This window comes from Chrysochloris asiatica, unplaced genomic scaffold (genome assembly GCF_000296735.1).
Source record: "Chrysochloris asiatica unplaced genomic scaffold, ChrAsi1.0 scaffold00006, whole genome shotgun sequence".
NCBI lineage: Eukaryota > Metazoa > Chordata > Mammalia > Afrosoricida > Chrysochloridae > Chrysochloris > Chrysochloris asiatica.
Window position 1 is genome coordinate 7,481,615 of NW_006408524.1, and position 20,635 is coordinate 7,502,249.

General features: G+C 38.1%; 1 protein-coding gene across 1 annotated transcript in view; it reads right to left on the reverse strand.

Annotated features, from left to right (window-relative positions):
- The window catches only part of LOC102820687 (succinate--hydroxymethylglutarate CoA-transferase-like), a 1,213,992-nt gene that overhangs the window by 196,879 nt on the left and 996,478 nt on the right, over nt 1-20,635 (reverse strand). The gene's annotated exons all lie outside the window — the stretch shown is intronic.

The window sequence follows — 20,635 nt, forward strand, 5'->3', positions numbered from 1 at the left end:
GCTGTGAAACTTTATTTCAAATACTAGTGGGGCCACCCATGATTGTTAAGATTCAGCAATTTCAAAACTAAGGCAGACTAGAAAGAAAGACCTGGTGATCTACTTCTAATAACCAGCCAATGCAAACCTTATAGATCACAACAAAACATTGTCCAATATAGTGCTGGAAGACAAGTCCCCTCAGTGGCCACAAGAATAGATTTGAACATATTTGAACATATGGTGAAAGGTCACAGGACCAGTCAATGTTTTATTCTGTTGTACATGAGTCATCATGAGTCAGAGCTGACTCAACTAACAACAATAATATCATGTTGTTGTTGTTAGGTGCCATCAAATCTGTTCCAATTCATAACGACCCTATGCACATCAGAAGAAAATGCTGTCTGATCCTATACCACCCTCACAACTGCTCATAAGCCCGAGTCCATTGCTGCTACTACTGTGTCAATCAATCTCACTAGATGTCTTGCTCTTTTTCACTGACACTTCATTTTACAAAGCATGATGTCCTTTAGGGACCAAAATATGAGAGGAAGTCTTGCCATTGTGGCTTCTAAGGAACATTCTGGTTGTACTTCTTCTAACACAGATTTGTTTGTTCTCCTGGCTTTCCATGGTACTTTTAATGCTACTGTCTTTTAATACAAAATCATAATTCAAATGCATTGATTCTTCTACAATCTTTCTTATTCATTGTCCAACTTTCACACACATATGAGGCTATCTTGAAAATACTATGACTTGCGTCAGATACACCTTAGTCCTCAAATTGACAGCTTTGCTCTTTAACACTTTAAAGAGGTCTTATGCAGCAGATTTGCCTAATGCAATATGTTGTTTGGTTCCTTGACTACTGCTTCTATGAGCATTGATTGTGGATCCAACTAAAATGAAATATTTGACAACTTCAATCTTTAATGATGTTATTTATTGGTCCCATGGTGAGGATTTTTATTTTCTTTATATTGAGGTTCAATTCATACTGACTGTTGTGGTCCTTGATCTTCATCAGTAAATATTTTATGTTCTCTTCACTCCCAGCAAGCAATGCTGTATCACCTGTGAAGATTCTTAATGAATCTTCTTCCAATTCTGACGCTGTATTCTTCATATAACTCAGTTTTTTTTATTATTTGCTTAGCATACAGATTGAATAAGTATGGTGGAAAGATACAGCCCTAGTGCATACCTTTCTTCATTTTAAACCAATTAGTATCCCCATGTTCCATTTTATCAACTGCCTCTTGGTCTATGCCTATGTGCATCATGAACACAATTAAGTGTTCTGGAATACCTATTCTTCACAATGCTATTCATAGTCAATAAAACAAGTCATTATCTTCCTTGTGTTTGGCTTTCAGCCAAGATCCATTTCATATCAGCAGTAATATACTTAGTTCCATGTGCTTTTCTGAATCTGGTTTGAATTTCTGGCAATTCCCTATCCATGTACTGTTGCAACCATTTATTTAATTACCTTCAGAAATATGTAACTTGCATGCAACATTTAAGATATTGTTCGATAACCTCCCCATTCTGTTGGGTCACCTCTGTTTGGAATGGGCAAAAACATGGATCTCTTCCAATCAGTTGTCCAGGTAGTTGTCTTCCAAATTTCTTGGCATAGATAAGTAAGTGCCTCCAGCGCTGCATCACTTTTTTGAAATACTTAAAGTTGTATTTTATCAATTTCTGGAGTCTTATTCTTTGCCAATGCCTTCAGTGTAGCTTGGCCTTCTTTCAGTACCATTGACTCTTGATCATAAGCTACCTCTTGAAATGGTTGGACATCGATCATTTCTTTGTGGTATGGTTGTTCTGTGCATTCCTTCCATCTCCTTTTGTCCTTCTACATTCTTTTGGTACTTTCTGCATCATTTAATATTTTGCCTAAAGAATCATTCAACATTGCAAGTTGAGTCTTGAATTGTTCCTCAGTTCTTTCAGCTTGAGAAATGCTAAGTGTGTTCCTCTATTTTTGTTTTCTAACTCCAGGTTTTGCACATTTCATTATAATACTTGACTTTTTCTTCTTGAGCTGCCCTTTGAAATGCTATGTTCAGCACTTTTACCTCCTCATTTTTTTCCCATTCACTTTAGCTTCTCTGTCTCAAAAGCAAATTTCAGAGTCTTAAATGACATCCATTTTGTTTTTTTCTTTCTTTCCTGTCTTTTTAATGACCTCTTGTTTTTGTTTTTGTTTTTGTTTTTGTTTTTGTTTTTTGTGTGGGTGTGTGTGTGTTCCTGTGTAATATTCACAATGTCATGCCACAACTCTTGCTGTTGGTCACTAGTGTCTAATGCATCATATCTATTGTAAAAGATGGTATGTAAATTCAGGTTAAGATATACTCAAGGTCATATTTTATCTCTCATGTACTTGTTTTAATTTTCTTCAGCTTCATCCAAAACTTGTATATGAGCAATTGATGGTCCACAGTCTGTTTTGACTGACGATATTGAGCTTCACTGTGTCTTCCCATAGATGTATTCAATTTAATTCCCATGTATTCCACATGGTGAAGTTCATGAGTACAGTCTCCTTTTATGCCATTTGAAAAAGCTTATTTTGATTTTTAAAAATTACAATGAAGAAGTTTTTAATCGTGCAAAATTCTATCACGTGGTTTCATGAATCATTTCTATCAATAAGATCGTGTTTTCCAACTATTGATCCTTCCTCTTTGTTTCAAACCTTTGGATTCCAAACAATGATAATTATTCATATAGCTTGATTGCATGTTTAATTAATTTCAAACTGCAAAAGCTGGTAGAATCCTTTAATTTCACTATCACTGGCTTCAAGGTAGATCTTGAAATGTTCTTTTTGGCAATGCCTGTGACATCAATTTGTCATTTCCGGTATAGTAAACCATATGGTTGTCAAAATCAAAATGGCCAATACCAGTTCATTTCAGCTCACTTTGTTGTTGTTGTTATGTGCCATCAAGTTGGTTCCAACTCATAGCGACACCTATAGGACTTCCAAGGAACAGCAAATGGATTTGAACTAATGAACTTTTGGTTCAGACCAACCTTGCAGTCCCATGCATTATCCTACAGAGCCACACCAGGACTCCATTTCACTAGTACATAGGATATTGATCTTTATGCATTCTATTTCATTTTTAAAAATAAGTTTTTATTGTGAAGTTTACATGAAGAACATCAGCTTTACATTCATCCTATCGTATTTCATTTCATTGCAATGATTACAACCCCTCATGCATCATCATATAATCCCAAAGGGTACACCACACAGCAACCCCCCCTCTCCAGCTGCCAGCACACAACCCTTCTCTCTCCCTGAGTCCAGTGTCCCCAGCCACTCCATCTGTCCACATCATCTAATCTGTCTCCACCCCTGGCATCACTGCCTCTCTGGGTAGAGTCCCGCTCTCAATTCTTCTCACTTGATGGTCCCAGGGACCTCCGCTCCTGAGCTGCAAAATCAATCACTCTCCTCCTTTTGTCAAAAAACATCTACCTCTATATTTCCTAGCCTCACAGTCAGACCTGATGGCAATTATTCACTGTTATACCATAAGAGTCTTATCCCCTTCCTTTCGCCAGCCGGGTCCCAACAGATTGGGTATCATTCAGTGGTGATTCTACCTTCCCCTGCCCCATCTGGAACTAGGCTCCCTCTTGAAAGCTTGTAATGCAGTCACTTCTTGACTTTATAGACTCCCCCATTTTGGGTAGCCAATGTCTATATTGCCCATCCCTGTCAACCCTGTGTACTGAGGGGGTGGGAGTGATCCTCGTTGTAAAGATTTGTTCCCTTTTTTTGAGCTACTGCATCCATAAGTATAGGTAAGCATTCTATTTCATTTTTGACAACCTCCAAATTTCCTAGATTCAGACTTTGTACAGTCCATTTTCTGATCATTAATGGGTGGGTATATCTGTTTGCTATCATTTTGAGTTGTGCTCTATCAGCAAATGAAGGTCCCAAAAGCTTTACTCCACTCACATCACTTTTGTCAACTCTGCTTTGAAGACGTAGCTCTTCCCCAGTCATATTTTGAGAGCCTCCTCACCTGGGGATCTCATCTTCAGGCACTATATCTGACAATGTTCTGCTGTTATTGATAATGTTTTCAGTTTCTAGTACTATATATGGCAATGTCCTGCTATTATTCATAAGGTTTTCAGTGGTGATACATTCAAAAATAGTCAGTCTTTCCTTCCTAATGTGTCTTAGTCTGGAAGCTCTGCTGAAACAGACTAATACCCAACTGGTATTTAAAGTAGCTTCCAGCTATGGAGTAGGGGGAAAAGACAGCTAAGGGGAAAAAATGGAACCCTCATCCCAGAGGGATAATAAGGTTCTTCTTCAGTGGGGTCAAGATTAATAGTAAGTGTCCCATCAAGAAGACAAAGTAGAGACCTTGATCTCAAGGCTAGGACTTGGTCTCAAGTCAATTACTAATAGACTTTCTACCAGCATCTGACCAGCAGAAATTTGATTTGACACTGCATCATTGGCTAGTGAAATAGAGCTACTAAAAAGGCTAGACTATTTCTCATGGGCAAGAAAACAAAGTCTGCCCTCCAACTTCAGTTAGAAGCTGAGGTGAGGGCATGGAACCAGGTTCTGGAACATAAAAGTTTAACTAATGAAGGTATATGTTACCCAAATGAAAATGCTAAAAGGTGTAGTTTTTTGTTTTGTTTTAATTTCTGCTTACTACGTTCTCAAAGACTCAACATCTTTGGGATAAATATGAACAACTCAGATAAATGATGTTTCACCTGTGCTATCGACCAAATGAGGAGCTTTCCTTTTGCATGTCCAAATTCTTATCATAATCGATTCACAGAGCAATGAGGCCTGGTGTAAAGAATCCAATACAAATGCTTTTTCACTTGAAATGAATGCATTGCATTTTTATTTTAAAAAGAATCATACACTGTGGAGTTTATCTATTTCATGTGAGTGCTTTGGTCACAGTATGGAGTAACACCATCGATAGGACAATCTTTTGGGTGCCTTTTTGAGGGTAGACTATAGCTCTGCTGTGGCTAAATACTCTGGCTTCTACTGTTTTCCTTGGGAACAGTAACCATTTTAGGGAAGTTGACCTTTCTTATTGAGACAATGTCCCAATGTTACACCTTTCTAAGGTCATCTTGTCTCTCTTTTGGGATCACAAGCTTTATATACCAGCGCTGGCCAGAGAAAATCCTTGCTAGTGTTCAAACAGTGCTGTAATTCAACTCTGGTGTGGCTCATTGTCAGCCCCCACCCAGCACAGCCTCCTCCAGTGTGGGGGTGGGGGCTAAGTGCCAATGGGAGGTGCTAAATCTCAGTACTACTAAGGACAGGAACAAAAATACCGAGCTAAATTTCACTCGAAACAATTATCTGCACACTGAATCATTCTTCTCTTCTCCTATCTCTGTTGCCCTCCTGACTACCTCTTTGTAATAACCCTGCAGTGCTACTCACAAAAGACAAAAGTGAGTGTTCTTAGCTAAATATAACTCAACTGATGGTGATGAAATTAATTAACGCTGAATTTTAATCATGTAGCAAACGTTAAGTGTCAAACGTGAAAGGGTAATTGGTAAAGGTCAAGGGACATATATCAAAGTTTTGTGAAGAGGAAGCTAACAGTTGATTGAAATTTTTCTTGGAAAATAGTTTGGGGAGTATACGCCCTTCACCCTCACCTTCATTGCTGCCTGTACATAATACTTTCATTAAAACTGGCACTGAACTGCTAACTGCAAGGTCTGTGGTTCAAATCTACCAGCTGCTCCTCAGAAACTACACAGGGTCGTTATTTGTCATAACAGACTCAATGGCACTTAACAACAACAACAATAAATATGAAACTCTCTTATGTGCTCCTTTTTAATTCTTTTGCATTAAAAATAGTGCAGCATGCAGCTGGAATCATCTTGTGCTTCACTAAAGAAGTGAGCTGCAATTTCTCATTTTCAGTAACATTCATACAGTAGAGACTATGGACTGGTCTGAGTCCTGATCTTCAGAAAGAACTAATCTATTTCCCTGCGTGGTTGCCACCCCATTTTTTTTTTTTTTATGTGGAGGGTGAAGTGAACATGATTCTGTAGGATTTCTTCATGAATAAGGTGAGATTATCCCAGAGAACAATCAGGGCTCTGGCAGTATTGTCCCTGGATACTCTACCTAATAATTCAGAATCTTGGACTATTCTGAAGCCCTCATGGCAGGACAAGTATGATCTGCTGAGTAACAAATCCAAGGACCTCAGAACCCAGGAGGGAATGCAGTGACTCCATAGGATAAATACTGGACTGTGAACTACAAGATCAGTAGTTTGAGCCCACTAAACTGCTCTACGAGAGAGAGATGAGGTTTTCTGCTCCCTCAAACGATTTTAAAAGCCTTGGAAACCCTGTATAAGGTTATTATGAGTTGAAACTGACTCCACAGAACTAACAACATCAGAAACCAGAAAATTTGTCTGAATTCTGACATGACTCATGCTGACCTTCAGGCATATTGTCTCATCCTCACTTCATTGGAAATAGAGCAACTACTGCTTACAACTATTTGCATAACATCTCTGGGAATGGTTTCTAAATGTTCCCTTTGCCTTTTTTTTATCCAGACATAACACTCCAACCTCTGTTACATAACACAGAAATTCAAATGAAAAGTGCTTCATTTTCTGACCACGAACAATGGACAGGTTGCCTGATCTTCAGGGAACTTCAACTGCAATTTTACATCAAGAAGAATTTCATGCCTTGAACTTCGGTCTTTCCATCCAGGGTAGTCTTTGTTGCCTAATGAGTTACTGTAAAATTAGGTAAAAGATCTTACGGTTTTTTTGTTTACTTAGTTATGTCTTTGGCTTATACTGTCTTTTGTTTTTATGTTTTTGTGCTTTTATTTTTTTCTTTTTTAACTCTTGTACTTATGTTATCTTCCTTCAATTTTTCATAATTTGGTAGCTCTTCTAAATTTCAATTCTTCTCCATCAAATTTCAAAAGTATATTCTTGACAAGAATAGCATTGCAGACAGTATACCTACCTCTCTAGCAAAGAATCTAGCCTTTTAAAAATAAGGTCTCTCTTTCTTCCTCAAGAATGTCACAGATTGACAGCCTAATAGCAGAGTCAAATGGTAATGCATTAATGATTGGGGGTGGGGTGGGGAGTAAAATGTATATATACTTTAAAGTGATGGGGGAAATAAGTTTAAGTGAAAGCAAGAGTCTTTTAAAAAAAAGTTCTATGGCAGAAATAGCAGAAGAAAAAGCCTGTAAGATGACAAAATAAAAAAAGTACAAAAAACCCCCGATTCTTTCAATATAGGAAGCAACAAAAAATCTTTACAGAAAGCAAGAGACCTGGGTCAAGAGTAGAAGTAGCAAAGAATGTTAAAATGAAAAGAGATTACTAAAGTACTGGTATTATAAGACATACAATAATTCATCTTGTTCTTTAACCAGTAAAACCAGTTGCTGTCAAGCTGATTCTAACTCATAGTGACCCCACGTGTGTCAGAGTATAGTAAGGCTTTCTAGAAGTACATCTGATCTTTCTTCTGATACATCCCTGAGTGGGCTCAAACTTCCAACCTTTGGTTACACACTAAAGGCATTAACCATGGGCACCATCAAGGAACTCGCCTGTATTCTTTACACATAACACAAACAGTGTAATACTATTACTTAGCAATGATACACAAAAGAATATTCACTTTCCAGTCAATGTGAATAGAGATATGACCAATTCACTTAATTTTACAAACATTAGGTCAGATCTATAGCACATATCATGTATACGTTGCTTTTAATTACTAATTGCCATCAAGTCAGTTCTGACTCATAGCAACCCTGTATAGGGTTTTTGAAGAGCAGCTGGTGAGCTTGAACCACCAACCTTGTGGTTCAAACCAACCTTGCAGTCAAGTGTACTAATCCACAACACCATACCAGAACTCCATCATATATATGTTGTTGTTGTTAAGTGCTGTCGAGTCGATTCTGACCCATAGTGACCCTGTACAGGGTTTCCGAGGCTGTAAATCTTTGTGGGAGCAGAAAGCCTCATCTTTCTCCCACGGAATAGCTGGTAGTTTCAAACTGCTGACCTTGTGGTTTATAGCCCGATTCATAATCACTAGCTACCAGAGATAACACATATATAATACTATGTGCTAAACACAATGAAGGGGATTGTAAGCAAAAAGGTAAATTAGTTAGCATTTAACCAGCTGCTCCTCAGAAACCCTATACAGGGTTGCTTTGAGTCAGAACCACCTAAGGGCACTTAGAAACAACAACAAACGTTCTTAAGATGAAGCTGTCTGCTCCTGTAAAGATTTAGTCTTGGAAACTCTATACATGGTCTTTACAAGTTTGTACTTACTCCACGGCATACAACCACCACCACCCACCACCACCATAATTAGAAGAGAAATTAGAGAATCAGAGACCTGGGACAATGTTTATAATACAGTGCAGTTCCATAATGACAGAACAATATACAATGAAGAGCAAGCAAGTATTTTGTCTATCTAAAGGAAGTAGGTCAAGGAGACTAGTAAAGGCCTCTTCATTTGGCACTGTAGGATCAGCATTAAATTTGAACCACAAGATCAGCAGTTCAAACACACCAACTGTTCCTCAGAAACCCTACAGTGTTGCTATGAGTCAGAACCAACTAGACAGCACGTAACAACAACAACAATATAGATAAAAAAGATATTAAAAGAAAATATTAACACTAACAGTGGTGGTGGTAGTGTGCTGTGGAGTTATTCCAACTCATAGTGACCCTGCATAGGGTTTCCAAGGCTGTAAATCTTTAAGAGAACAAAAAGCCTCATCTTTCTTCCACAGAATAGCTGGTAGTTTGGACCTGCTGAAGTTGAGGTTAGCAGCTCGACTCATAACCACTATGCTACCAGAGTGCCTCAAAACTAACAATAGAAATGACAAATGTTTATAACAGCAGCTACTGCTCAGTAAAACAGCTTAAGGGGCAGGCATTGTGTTAGGAGCTGATGAGTTGTCTCTTAATTCTTTCACAAACCATCCTAGGTAAGAACTGTTATTATCTGCCTAAGGTTACAAAATTAAAAAGTGAGAGACATTGGATTAAAATCTAAATGTATCTGACTCCCAGCTCTTAGCTAACTTCCTGGCAGATGGAGACTTAGCAAATGAAAAAAAATAAAGGAAAAGGATAATTTGACTTATAATTAACATAATTATCTGATGTGATCAGTTCTGTACAAGGAATGAATTGATTAAAATGGTTAAGAAAATTGGCCAAAACTTTTGCTTGTGGCAAGTTAATAAACTAAACTGTTGTTCTCTTGTAGGTTACCACTGATATTCTGGCACACAGATAGAAAGACTGTAAAAAGAAAAAAAATGATTTCAGCTCCAGCCTAGCTAAGTAGTTATCAGCTCAGGTTTTGAAGGGATAGACCCAGAGGACAACCTTGGACTGGGCAGTTAATTCAAGTTAGTCTCGTCATTACCGCTGGAAACACACACTGGCTGTGTGACTCTAGGGCACATTCATTTGTGTGACAAAAAAAAATGTGTTAAGTACATTAACAGTAATGATTAATGATAAGTATTAATAACTTAGAACTGTTTTAGTTCCCTGCGCATTCCCAGTACCTTAAACAACAATAACACTATCTAATAGACGCTCAATAAATATTTACTGAATGCATTGAATTAACTGAATTAGCAAGTTATGGATTTGTCTTTAGGCATTTTTACTGCTTCTGGTTTAATTATTTTATGGGAATAGGATACTGTATGTTTTAAGATTTTACACAAAACTGTTTTAGTAGATTTCCCCAAATATATTCCTTTTTAGGAATGTAGTATTCAAGTTCTAGGATTTTCTTACAATTCCCTCAGTTTCATAAAGAATTTTCCATTGCTCTTGAATTAGTCATAGATATGGCACAAATCTAGAGGTTCTGAAGGGCCATGGCCATTAACAGTTAAGAAAATGCAAAACAGTGACCTATGGCTATAGCAGAACCACATGTCACCCACATTACATATGCAATATAATCTATCAAACTTGAAGAAAAGAATCATAGAATTCTTCTTCTTTAGGAAAACTGAGGAACCATTTCCATAACATGTAATAATACAGAGGGGGTTTTAAAAATTGCATTATCATTCCAATTTTCCATGAACTTTTTGAAGGCCCCTCCTATTTCACTATATGTAAAAACGTTGAAATGATCATATTTGTTTTATTTTCCATTTTGTTGTTGTTTGTATCATACAGTTGGTTCCCATACAGGGTTGTCAAGGAGCAGATGGTGAGTTTGAATCATTGATGTTGCCGTTCAAACCAACCTTGTGGTAGAGTGCTTATCCTACAGCGCCACACCCAGACTCCAATATTATCAATATAGTAATTCCTTCAGTATAATTGGAAAACAATCTTGGAAAAATATTTCAAATGTTACCTAAGTGAAGGTATCATTTACAATTAACAGAGTAGAGGTTAATTTAACTATTTCTGAACACTATGACCACACACAAAAAAAGTAAAAATAACATATAAATCCATGAAGAAAATGCATCTAATCCCCTGACTTTACTTAGATTGTTGCTGTTGGTAGTGCTGTTGAGACGGTTCCAACTCATGGCAGCTGGAGATCAAATTTTACATTTGTGGGTTTTTGTTTTTCTTGTTTTCCTTTCCTCATGTATTTACTTATTTTAAAACAATTACAGTAACTAAACATTACTGCAGAGTCAATGCATGTGACATAACATATTTTCTTTTCTCTAATTATAAAATATCCTAAACATTAGTTATACGAAAGGATATTATAGTAAGAAGGACACTATCTCAAGATGACATAACCATAATAAATAACTACACGCCCAATGAAAAAGCACCAACATGTATAAAGCAAACCCTACTAGAATTGAAGAGTGAAATAGACAAATCTACAATTGTAGTGGGAGAGTTTAATATGCCACTTTTGAAAAGGGATAGAACATCCAGAAAGAAACATGACAAAGATACAGAGGACAGCATAATCAACCAACTTCACTTCATAGACGTGTACAGAGCATTCAATCCAACAACAGCATAATACACATTCTTTTCCAATGCACATGGGACATTCTCCAGAATTGACCATGTTATAGGTCACAAAACAAGCCTCCACAAATTTACAAACATCAAAATACTACAAAGCATCTTTTCAGACCACAATACTATAAAACTAGATATCAACAATAGGAAGACCAAGGATACAAGTCAAATACATGAACACTGATTAACTGAAAAGTGACTGGGTAGTAGAAGAAATAAAACGTGAACTCACGAAGTTCCTAAAAACAAATGAGAATGAAAACACAACATACCAAAATATTTGGGACTCAAGAAAAGCAGTGCTGAGAGGACAATTTATTGTAATAAATGCACACTTCCAAAAAGAAGAAAGAACCAAAATTAACACAATAACATAGCATCTACAACAATTAGAAACAGACCAACAAAGGGAACCTGCAGTCACCAAAAGAAAAGAAATAATAAAGATTAGAGCAGAAATAAACAAAATAGAAAACAGAAAAACTATAGAAAGAATCAATAGGACAAGAAACTGGTTCTTTGAAAGGATTAATAAAATTGGCAAACCTAACAAAAGAAAAGAGGGAAAAGACAAAGAAAACACACATTAGAAACCACATAGGCGATGTGACAACAGAAACAAAGGAAATAAAAACAATATTAACAGAATAGTATGAAGAGTTGTACTCCAACAAATTTGAAAACTTAGAAGAGATGCATACATTTTTAGAAAAACACAACCTACTTAAATTTACACAGGTGAATTAGAAAACTTAAACAAAGCCATAACAAAAGAAGAAATTGATCAGGTCATCAAAAAACTCCCAACCAGAAAAGTCCAAGACCAGATGGTTTCACTGGTGAGTTTTACCAAATGTTCAGGGAAGCGCTGTCACCAAGTCTACTCAAATTATTGAAGAGGATAGAAAAATTCCTAATATATTCTATGAAGCAAGCATAACCCTCATACCAAAACTAGGGAAGGACATCACTAAGAAAGAAAAGTATAGACCAATATTCCTTATGAACATAGATGCAAACATTTTCACATAACCCTAGCCAAGAGAATCCAACAGCACATCAAAAAATAATACAACATGCCCAAGTGGAATTCATATCAGGGATGTAAGGATGGTTCAACAGTAGAAAAACAATCAATGTAATCCACCATATTAATAAGAAAAATTGAGGCAGAAAAGGCATTTGACAAAATTCAACATTCATCCCTGATAAAAACTCTCAACAAAGTAGGAATTGAAGGGAAATTCCTAAACATAATTAAGAGCATATATACAAAACCAACAGCCAACATTATTCTCAATGGGGAGAAAATGACAACATTCCCTTTACACACAGGAACCAGACAAGGATGCCCTTTGTCACCACTCCTATTCAATATTATGTTGGAAGAATAAGCCAGAGATATAAGGTAAGAAAGGGAAATTATAGGCATTCAAATTGTCAAAGAGGAAGTAAAGCTCTCTTTATTTGCAGGCAATATGATCTTATACATAGAAAATCCCAAAGACTCAGTAAAAAAGATAGTAGACCTCATTGGATGATTCAACAAAATGGCAGGGTATAAGATCAACATACAAAAATCAGTTGGATTCCTCTATACTAATAATGCCAACACTGAAAAGGAATTTATTTAGGAAAGCAATCCCATTTACAATAGCCACCCAAGAATTAAATATTTAGAAATAAATGCACCCAGAGAAACAAAGAACCTATTGTTGTTTATCACTGATTTCCCCTTATAGGTAGACCATTGTGGTCACCAGTAAGATTACATGCCTGCTCCTGTATTCCCTTTTAGTTTCAGTCTTGGAAGGGGGACCTATACAAAGAAAGCTACAAAACACTACTACAAGAAACCAAAAGAGACTTAAAAAATGGAAGAATATACCATGCTTCTGGATAGGAAGACAACATTGTGAAAATGTCAATACTGCCCAAACCAATCTATACATATAATGCAATCCCAATCCAGATTCCAATGACTTTCTTCAAAGAGATGGAAAAAAACAATTACAAACTTTATATGGAAACGAAAGAGACCAAGGAAAAGCAAAGCACTGCTTAAGAAGAAGAATACAGTTGGAAACCTCTCACACCCTGATTTCAAAATGTACTACATGGCTACAGTGGTCAAAACATCCTGGTACTGGTACAATTAAAGACACATTGATCGATGGAACAGAATTGAGAATCCAGAAATTAACCCATCCACATACAGCCAACTGATACTCCACAAAGGGCCTAAGTATATTGCAGGTGAAGGAGGTCGTCTCTTCAACAGATGGTGCTGGCAGAACTGGAAAGCTATATACAAAAGCTTGAAACAAGATCTTTACCTTATGCCGTATACAAAAACAACAGCATGGATTAAAAACATTTTGTAAGTCACAAAAGGAGAAATATTGCATAGGACCATTATTTTAAAAGTTCAAGAGAAAATACCCACACTAAAAGGGGAAAAAACACTACAAACAACTCTTTGTTGATTACCGGGGCAAAAGGGGTGGGGGAAGGGGAGGGTAAGGAAAGTGGAGCACAGGGTAGGGAATAGTTTGGGTGTTGAGGGGGCAATACACAAGAAGGGGGATGGGAATGGAAGAACAAGGCAGATGGGAGAACATTTAGGCAGGTTTGCATGGGCTTAGTGGGACAGAGGTAAATAGTGATATATGTTCAACCTTGGAACAACAGGGCTCTGGGATACAGGAACTGAGGCATGGTTTGAATGGGTAAAGGAGGGAAAGTAATGTTAAGATGCTTGACTGTCTTATGAATCTTGGTTTCCCTTGCCTACTATTGTAAAATAGATACTTGGGTGGGAGAGAATGAAATAGCCGGAAACATCACCATAAAAATCTTGTAAGTCCGTCTTCAGCTTATAACTGACTGGAATACCTTAAAGGGGGCTAGAACTTTCCCAATGAAAGTGGAGCCTTTGCATTTCATAAGACCTTAGATTGAATCCTGATCCACATCCAGAATCTTCTGAGGTGGGAAATTTCCACTTGAAAAGACAAGCAGAACAGCCTGGAGCAACTAGAAGAACAGAAGATAATTCTTGAAAGAAAGACCAGCAGGAAAAATAAAAATCAATAAAGACAGTCTGATTGACTACTACAAGAACAAGCAATTTGTTAACTGGGGAACTATCAAAGAAAGCAATCATGTCCCCTCATGGCAAACCCCTTCCAAGACTGAAACTAAAAGGGAATACAGGAGCAGCTATGTAATCTTACTGGTGACCACATTGGTCAACCTATAAGTGACCAAATCAGTGAAAAACAGCAATGAAGTTGTGGGCTATGTCCAACCACATTCAATAGTCTCCTGTCAATCTGGATTAAGACCTGGTTCACTAGCAGTATAGCGAGACCTGGGGACTCCTGAGCTCATGGACATGGACAAGCCACATAGGACCTGAGTGGAGAGTGAAGCATCCAGCTGATATGAAGTGAGGGGAGAGGCACAAGAACACTCAAACTTGCAGATAGTACCCATTTGACCTGGCTTCAATGGCTGGATAATCAGAACTCGACTAGAGGAAGAAAGAAGAAAAAAAGTGTAATTCACTACAATTTGATGAACTTAACCTATACTTATGGATGTAGTAGCTTAAATGAAGACATGAATTCTTTATAGCAAGGATCATTCCCACCCCCACTGTACACAGGGTGGTCAGGGATGGGCAATTTAGACACTGACTACCCAAAATGGGGGTGGGGGGGGTGGGGAGCTACAAAGGCTCAAAGTGACTGCCTTACAAGTTTTCAAGAGAGAGCTTAGTTTTAAAGGGTGTGGGGGAAAGTAGAATCTCCGCTGAGTAACTTCCGATCTGTCTAGATGGGCTGGTGAAAGGAGATGGGGATAAGACTCTTGTGGTTCAATAGTCCTGCTATCAGGACTGACTGTGAATGTTGCAAATGTAAAGGTAAATGGTTTGTAACAAAATGGGAGGAGTGGTTGATCTTGCAGTACAGAAGCAGAAGGCCCTGGTACCATCAAGGGAGAAGAGCAGAGTGTGGGACCCTATCCAGAGAAGCACTGACACCAGAGATGGAGGCAGAGATGATGACATGGAGAGATAGAGCAGCTGGGGACTCTAGACTCAAGGAGGGAGAGGGGCTGTGTGCTGGCATCTGTGGGGCAGGCTTGCAAGGTATGCCCTTTGGTTGTTTGAATGGTTATATATTCCTGAGTGCTTCGGTGTACATCCAAAAAAAATAAAAAAAAAACAGAGATAATGGAAGCAAATGCTGTTGAGTAATGATGCATAGAGGGGATTGCAGTCATTGCAATGAAATGAAGTACAGCAGGATGAATGTAAAGCTGATGTTCTCCCATGTAAACTATCACTGAAGTCACAATAAAAACTTATAAAACAAAAAAAGGATATTATAGTATATATGTAAAGTTTATGTCCTGGTGTACTGTACTGGTTTAATGCACTGGACTGAAAGAACAGTTTGCACCACAAAGTTGGTGGTTCAACTTTTCTAGCCGCTCCCCGGAAACCCTATACAGGATTGCTTTGGGTCAAAAACAACTCGATGGCATTTAATAGCAACAACAATAAAATTAACATTTAACACTTAATTTAAAATATAGATCACTACTGGTGTGGCGTGCACCAGACTGCAAAGCCGTTTGAACTGTAAGGTCAGTGGTTCGAGCTCACCAGCTACTCCTCAGAAACCCTATACAGGGTTGCTATGGTTTGGAACCAACTCGATGGTACTTCACAATAACAACATCATGTTAGGAGAATGAACATCAAACTACAGACTGGGAGAAAATATTTGTAAATTGCATATCTGACAAAAGACTGGTGGTGATGGTATGTCATCAAGTCAGTTCCAACTCAGCAACCCTGGATAGGGCTTCCAAGGAGCAGCTGGTGGGTTTGAACCACCAACCTTGTGGTTAGCAGTCCAATGATTATCCTACAGCCCCTTACTAGGTCTCCTACAAAAGATTGGTATCTAGAATATATTGAAAAAGTAAAGAAATTAACAACAGTTTAAATTTTTTAATTAGAAAATTAACAGACGATATGGACAAATCATTCATTAAAGAGAATATAAAAATTGCAAACAAAACCTGTTGCTGTTGAGTCGATTCTGACTCAAAGCAACCTTAAAGGGCAGAGTCGAACTACCACATAGGATTTCCAAGGCTGTAAATTTATGAAAGCAGACTGCCACATCTTTCTTTCACAGATCAGCAAATGACTTCAAATTGCCAGCATTTAGGTTAGTAAGCAAGTGCTTCACCGGCACCACCAAGGTGCCTTCAAATGGAAAATAAGTCTGTGAAAAGATATGTTCAATATCATCCGCCATTACTGTTGATATTAGGTACTACTTGAGTTGGTTCAAATTCACAGCGACCCAGAGTACAGCAGAAGGAAACACTATTTGGTCCTCTGCTATTCTCCTCACAATACTTCATATGTTTGAGCCCATTGTTACAGATACTGTGTAAATCCATCTCATTGATGGTCTTCTGCTTTTTGGCAGAGCTCTGGTAGCGTAGTGGTTACGAATCGGGCTGCGAACCTTAAGGTCAGCGGTTCGAAACTACCAGCCGCTCCGCGGGAGAAAGATGAGGCTTTCTACTCCCGTAAAGATTTACACCCTCGGAAACCCTGTACAGGGTCGCTATGGGTCGGAACCGACTCGACGGCACATAACAACAACAACAAAATACACTAAAAGACCTCTGGTAGCGTAGTTGTTAAGAACCGGGCTGTGAACCGCAAGGACAGCAGTTCGAAACTACCAGCTATTCCGAGGGGGGGAAAGATGAGGCTTTCTGCTCCCGTAAAGATTTACAGCCTCGGAAACCCTGTACAGGGTCGCTATGAGTCGGAACCGACTCCACGGCACATAACAACAACAACAACATACTTTACTAAGCATAATGTCCTACCCCAAGCATCTTCTAATAAGTTGCCCAAAGTACTTGAGACATTCAAAACCAAATCAAATCCACTGCCATCTAGTTGATTCTGACTCATAGTGACTTTGTATAGCATTTCTGAGACTGTAATCCTTTATGAGAGCAGACAGTCTCATCTTTCTCCTGAGGAGCAGCTGGTGGGTTTGAACGGCCAACTTTGAACCCACAGCACCACCAGGGCTCCTTACATGTGCTATTTGTTGTTGTTAAGTGCCATAGAGTGGATTCAGACTCATAGTGACCATGTATAGGGTTTCCGAGGCGCAACTGTTAAGCTTGAATGGCTGAACCTGAGGTTCAAACGACCTTGCAGTCCAGCACATTATTCCATTATCCCCTAATGCCCCTCTGGCTTTAGGGATATGTAATTCAAAACTCTATAGCTATCAGAATGGCTAAAAAAAACTACTGACAACATAAAATACTGAGGAGAATGTAAAGAAACAGGATCACTCATACATTTCTGTTGGATATGTAAAATAGTATGACCATTCTGAAAATGTCAGAAAAAGAAAAAGAAATGTCATAAAAACAGAAAAAGGAAAAAACCTACTATGTAACAGCCAGCAATTATCCCAGAAAAGTAAACATTATGTTCAATTCTGATAAAGCGTTCTACAGAGGAATCGGGATCAAAAGTGTGTAAATACAGAACAGAATTTTAGATTCTCCTAGAAATCAGGCTATAAAGATCTCAAATAAGAAATAGTACTTTCAAAAATATTCTTTTTAAAATATTAGTCTTCCACATTTTGGTTTTTTAAACACTAGAATTGATTTTTTGTGTAAGATGTGAAAGATAATTCAATTTCACTTTTTTTCTCCAGAATAGTTTTTGAGCAGTACCGCCTTTCCTCATAAATATGCAATATCAGTTCTGTTGTATTTCTATATGTGTGTGGGATTGTTTCTGGAGTCCTTGTTCTGATCTATGGGTCTATTTGTCTACACCATTGCCAACACTAAATCAAGTCACTGTAGCTTTATAAAAACCAGTTGTAGTTGAGTCACTTCCAACTCATGGTAACCCTGTATGTACCCCACAGGGTTTACAATGGATGATTTTAATCTGAAAGATGGCTCATATGAAGAACATGGCATCAGGAATGGAAGAAGGCTCATTTAACAACCTACAATGTGCAGATGATATGACCTTTCTTGCTGAAAGAGGACCCTTAAAATACTTACTGGTGAAGATCAAAGACCACAGCCTTCATTATGGGTAGCAGCTCACTATAAAGAAAACAATAATCCTCACCACTGGATTGGTAAATAACATCATGATAAATGGAGAAAAGATTGAAGTTGTCAAAGACTTCATTATGTTGGGTACACTATCAACACTCATGGAAATAGCAGTCAAGAAATCAAATGTTGTATTGCATTAGGCAAATTTTCAGTTCAAGACCTCTTTAAAGTGTTCAAGAGCACCAATGTTAGCTTGAGGATTAAATTCCATCTGACTCACGCCATGATATTTTCAATAACTTCATATGCATGTGAAAGTTAGGCAATGACTAAGACCATAGACTAATTGATACATTTGATTTACGGTATTGGAGAAGAATATTAAAGACACCATGAACTGCCAGGAGAAAACACAGATCTGTGTTGGAAGACGTACAGCCAGAATGCTCCTTAGAAGCACAGATGGCAAGAGTTCATCTCTCATACTTCAGACATATCATCAGGAGGGGCCAGACCCTGAGGAAGGACATCATTGCTGGCTAGGAGAACCAATAGACTGATAAACAGAAGAATTAATAGGGTGTGGTTTTTGTTTTTTTCTTGCTCCAAGTTTTAAAGGAAGTTTACTTAAAATTTCATCAAAGAGTATGTTTGCCCCAGAGTTTTTCAGACATACTTCATCATGTTAAAGCATTGTCTTATGCCCGATGTTGTAGAGAAACAAAACCAGTGAAACATATATAAGTATATATAGAAAGAAATGTTTATTATCAAAGAAATGACTTCTAATTGCAGAGCCCCAGGTCCCCAGTGGAAGAGAGAGAATACAGTCACTCATAGGTGTCCATTACATTGGTAATAGTCCACATCCTCAAGGAAACATTGCTTCATCTGATTGGCTGCTCATAGCCACTCAACACAGAGCTAACTATGCCTGTATTAAGTTTTATCACCATGGTAATAAGCACATTCCCAACTGCTAACCCTCTGGAAATCGTGGCCATTTCAAGTTGACACAAAACCTTAACCACTATATTCCAACCATATCAACTTGACATCTATAAACTATATGCATAATCTCTAAACAAAGAAAATTGTAAAGTCATACTCGTACCTAACATGATATAGCTAAAACACATAGAACAGAAGACACACTGGCCCCGTTTACATTTTATATTTCACAAGTGAACAAAGCAAAAATTTGATACAAAACAAAGCAAAAAATATATATATTCAAATTTAAATGTCCAATGGGTGCATTCTGCAAGTCAGCCTCCTGCCTGTAGATACAAAGCCTTATTCAGTCCATGAATCTAGAGTCCATAACTGCTCTGTCTTTCCATGCCACCCCTTTGCTTTCATCTCTGATGTCACCATTTTTTCCAGGAAGGGATCCCACTCATGCTTCTCCTTAATGATGGTCCTGGGATTTTTTTGTTCCTGAAATGGAAGATAACTACTTCCCACTGTTAGTTACACATCTTCTACAATTACAGTTTTGACTATCACAATTAATCCTACTAAAAATTACACATAATTGAAATCATAAAATCCTATCAGCATCATCTCCCACCTCCCTTTTACCAGACCCATCTGGAAAAGAGGAAAACTAGTCAGTGGGGATCTTCCCTTGTCCCCTCATTCTAAAACTAAGTACACTCATGATAGCTTGTAAGCCAGCTACTTCATGCCTTTAAGTTGTTGTTGTTTTGGTTAAGTGCTCTCAAGTCAGTACTGACTCACAGCAACCCTGTATAGGGTTTCCAGGGAGTGGCTGGTGAGCTTTTGAACTGCCAATCTTGCAGTTCAAACCAACCATTCAGTCCAGCACATTAACCCACAACTGCCTCACCTGGACTTCTCATGCCTTTATAGATCCCCATTTTTAATAGCCAATGTCTAAATTGCCCAACTCTATCAACTCAGTCCACTGAAGAGACAAGCATGTTCCTTCATACAAATAATCTTCCATTTTAACTGGAATTTTGACCAGCTGCATCCATAAGCAAAAATCCAGTTCATCAAATTGTAGCAGTTGACACTTGCTCAGAATATCAAACGTCTTATCTTCATCTGTTCAAGTTCTAGTCATATCAGCCCTAGAAATCTAAGCTATGTCAAAAGGGTACCAGCTGCAAGTTGGGAGTTCACACATACCTACCTGCACTTCAGATCAGCTGGGCCCTACACTCTGAGCCCTAGCTTTTATGGGCTAGGTTAGTGTCCAGGGGCTCAGAAGTTCACACAACTCTTTAAATTTCTGACCAGCAGCCTTGCTCCTCAAGGTCAAAGAGTGCCAATAGAAAACTTCCAAACTTAGCCCTTATCTTTATTGCTGCATTTCTTCCCAATTCCACTCACAGGTAGGTGTTCACCAGCTAGCATAT